Raw genomic sequence first — 3939 nt, forward strand, 5'->3', positions numbered from 1 at the left:
CGTGCCCCTCCCAGAGCCATCCATGGGGTACCGGGGAAGGAGAAGTACTCTTGGCTTTTCAGAAAGTAAAGGAGATCCACTCCCTTTTTCCAGGGGTGAAACTTCGATTTCACGTTTCAGTGCTGATGGAGAAAACAAAAAATATAACTTGGAAGAGAATGCAAAGAGTGAATTTTCCGATTTTTGGAAAAACAAAATAAGTCAATCCAATGACTCTAGAAGACGTTCAGGAGTCTTCCCGACCAAAATATCTCTTGGACCGCTGTCCTGCCACTTTTAATTCGGCCCGTGCCTTTAGAGGCATTAATGTAGCTGGAGGTCACCACAGCTGAGAGAGCGACCAGATCGCTCTGCGGCTGGAGGATGCCTCGAGAAGAAAACTGCAAAACACCACCAAGCTTCTCCTCCTCCCTGCTAAAGCCAGCTTCTGTCAGCGCCCCTCGATTCCTCAACAGCCCCGCGGAGAGTGCGTGGAACCACAGAATGGTTTAGCTGGGAAAGGATCTTTAAAGTTCATCCAGCTGCGCTCCGCTCTGCCACGGGCAGGGACACCTCGCCCAGAGCAGGCTGCTGCTCTGCATGACAGAGCAGGGGCAGAAAAGTGACTTTAAAGACAGGAACGTGCAACAATCTACAGACGGCGTGTGTAAAGATACCTGCATGTGCATACAGTAATTATATACCCATGGTATAGGCACCCCCCGTGCTCGAAGATGTGCGAAGCAACCTCACAAGTTATCGAGCTGTGCTGCGAGAGGGTTCTGCAGCTCTGCTGGGAGCCAGAAGCATCTCTCAGCCGCGAGGCTGGCCCATCTTTTGGGCGAAAAGCGATTTTCGCCGTTCTGCTTCAGGCTCCTCGGCTTCCGTGGGGCTGTCAATAATTGTGGCAGTGGGTTTCAGCTGCCGCCGCAGTGCCGGGCCGGGAGGGGGAAGCGGGGCCGCAGGAACAAAGCTGCCCTGTCCCTGTCCCTGTCCCTGTCCCTGCTGGCCGGGGCCGCTCCGCGCAGCCAGGCTCTGCAGCACCGAAAATTTTATTGACTTTTAAATTTTTGATTGACTTCGTCCGCCGAAACAAACGCTCGTAAGCCGTAAAAGCAAGGACGCAGAAGAAAGGCGTGTGGTGGCGGCGAGTTCAGCCCCCCCTCTCCTCCCCTCTCTGCATAGGCGCCGCTCTGCTTACGCTAAAATGTGAAATACCCTCCGGAGGAGCTGACACCAGCAGGGTCTCTGCGGATGAACAGCGTCGCTGACGCTGAAACAACTGGGAAGGTTGCGTAGGGAACATCCCGATTCGCCAATGCGCTTTTTAGCCTTTTTTTTTTCTTCTTCTTTTTTTCTTTCTTTTTCCTTTTTTTTTTTTTTTTCTTTTTGTCAGCGCGAACAAAATTATCTTGCGCTCAACAAATCTTTGAGAAAGCCCCTCAAGTAGCAAATCACACCTACAAGAGGTGATTGGGTGTGAAACGCTTCGTTGCAAAAACGATTGTCAGTCAGTCAACACCTGACTTTTAATGACGAATAATTTCTCCCCCAATAATCAAACATAAATGCTTTGGTGGGTGAGGGAAGAACACCAGTAACTTCAGGGTTGTTGCCGTCATCTCTGCTCCCACGTAACTCTCTTCAGACAGTTTTGATGACAGAGAAGCTTGTTTTCTTGTGTGTATCGTTTAAATTTAATTGGAGTTTCCCCCATGAGGCACAGTAAAAATAAACGATACAATGCAATTTCGTGCAACGGGACCAAGAAAGACACAATTTAAATTTATTTGGGTACTTCATACATAGCGAACTTCTCACTCCGTGTTTAGGTATGTGGTTAGACACCAAACTGATAATGTTTATGGTTTTATTTTTATATCCCTGTATATGGATATATAAATTGATAACCTATATAAACAAGCTATTTTTAGATCTGATCTGTGAACTGCACAAATGTAGATTTTAAAAAGGGAGCTGGATTGGACTGCAATGAGAGGGAGGAGGAAGAGGAGTAGAAATGGCAGGTCTGTGCCCATTTCTCTCTTGCCTTGGGTGCAGCAGTACGTGTTTCTCACATGTTCCCTCTGACCACCAGGAGAAAGTTCTGCCGTGCTCGGGCTGGCTCTGCTTTGGCGATCAGCCCCCACATGAGTCACAGGGAGCACGCAATGCCACTGCCGCGTGAGTGACAGCCAGCCCGCTCCGGCTTCTCGGTGTCCCTTTAAAATCTGAAACCAAGGCTAATGATTTATCAAACTCCTATTATCAAGAAAATGTCACACGAAGGGCACCTTGCTATGCACTGACGCAAACCCGGTCTTTCCCAAGGAAGTATAGAAAGCTTTGCTCTGAACTGGGCAAAATCCAGTCTGACAATTGCCTGTGCTGCTCCTTTCACCTCTATCGGCTCCATCTGTGGCTATTTAAGACGGGGTGAGTGCTTGATTTTTTTTCTCTTCGATGCCGAGAAGGGCTGGAGGCGCGGAGCGGAGGGGGAGCTGTCCGCAGTGCTGCCGGCGGAGCCAGCGCGGACGGGGTAGGGATGCTGCGGGGAGGGGGCGAGCACGGGCAAAGCGGTGGCACCCCAAAATGCCCTCATTTAGTGACCGAGTCCCCGTAGACTTTATCCCTGGTGCCGGCAGAGCGGGATTACGATGGAGAGAAAACTTGTGGCGGAAACGGCGACGGGGGAGTTTTGTGAGACGCTGGGAAAATAAAGGGTGTAGGTAAAGCTAACATTAAATTGATGGAAAAGGGAAGGTTCGCCTTCAGGTTGCTCAATGTATTAAATGAAGATACATTTGAAATTGTAGTTTTGAACTGGAGGGAAAGGTAGATGTGAGAGTCTGAGTGTCGTCAGTAATTTATTTAATGATCTTAAATAAAGTCTTTAGCATTACATGAATCGGAAACATAAGAAAAAGAAGGGGAAAGCTACTTTTATTGGAGTTAGTCCCACTGGGGCGGTGCGGTTATGTTTTGGGGTTTTTTTTTTGCATTTCACTCTCTTGCTGACGGGCTTTGAAGCGTAGCAGCCAGCTCAGAAATCTTCACCAGCACTATTTCGCTTGTTTTTTTACATCCCCGGTTGCCTACAGGGCAGCTTGTCTCCTGCTCATATATATTAAAAAAAAAAAAAAAAAGCCGATGTGCATTGTTGAATGACAGAAAGGAAATGGGGCGTAAAATTAAAGAATCTTTCTACACTGGTGATAGGGAAGGGAGCATCCTACAGTCGTGATGTGAAATCTAACGAGGTCTGGCGGCGCAGTGCTGTAGAAACACTTATTTAAACTTGAATTACGGCTTTGCAGATGCTACTGTTTGTTTTTGTTTGAGGTTTGTTGTTTGGGGGTTTTGGGGGTGGATCGGGTCGGGGGTTCTTTGTGTACCGTACTCTTTTTTCCCCCAGAGTATTAACGTTGAATGGGAGGGCAAGCAGGAGAGCCGTGGCTCCTAGAAATTCTGCAACACTCCTGTATCCCGATTTTCTGGCGCATGCGTTTCCTGCACGAGGAAAAAAATTCGCGTAATCTCCGCAGTGCCAACACTTTTTTTCCCCTTCTTCTCCTTTTGGTAAAATATGTGACGTTCTCATTTCAGGATTACGCCAGTCAAAGGGATATGAGCAAGCAGCTGGTGAACAATCCTGAAGCGGTGGCTCCCGGACCCAACGAAGGTGCGGGAGTTGTAAGAACCGGCCCCGAAAATGAGCCGCAAAACGCCCCTCCTCAAGCCCCCGCCAGGCTCCCCCGGTCACTCTCCAACGACAGCAAAACCTTTCTCTCCGAAGAAGCGAAACCAAACGAGTTTGAGAGGACCAAAGTCGGGATCTGCAAGCTCAGCAGCACCGCGGTGCAAGCCAACTCCACCCTCCGGAGGGAATCTGTGGAAACCTTCCCCTGCAAGCCGAGCCCCGGGGCAGGGACTGCAGGGCAAGCCGCGATCCCTCATTGC

This window comes from Serinus canaria, chromosome 5 (genome assembly GCF_022539315.1).
Source record: "Serinus canaria isolate serCan28SL12 chromosome 5, serCan2020, whole genome shotgun sequence".
Taxonomy (NCBI): Eukaryota; Metazoa; Chordata; class Aves; order Passeriformes; family Fringillidae; genus Serinus; species Serinus canaria.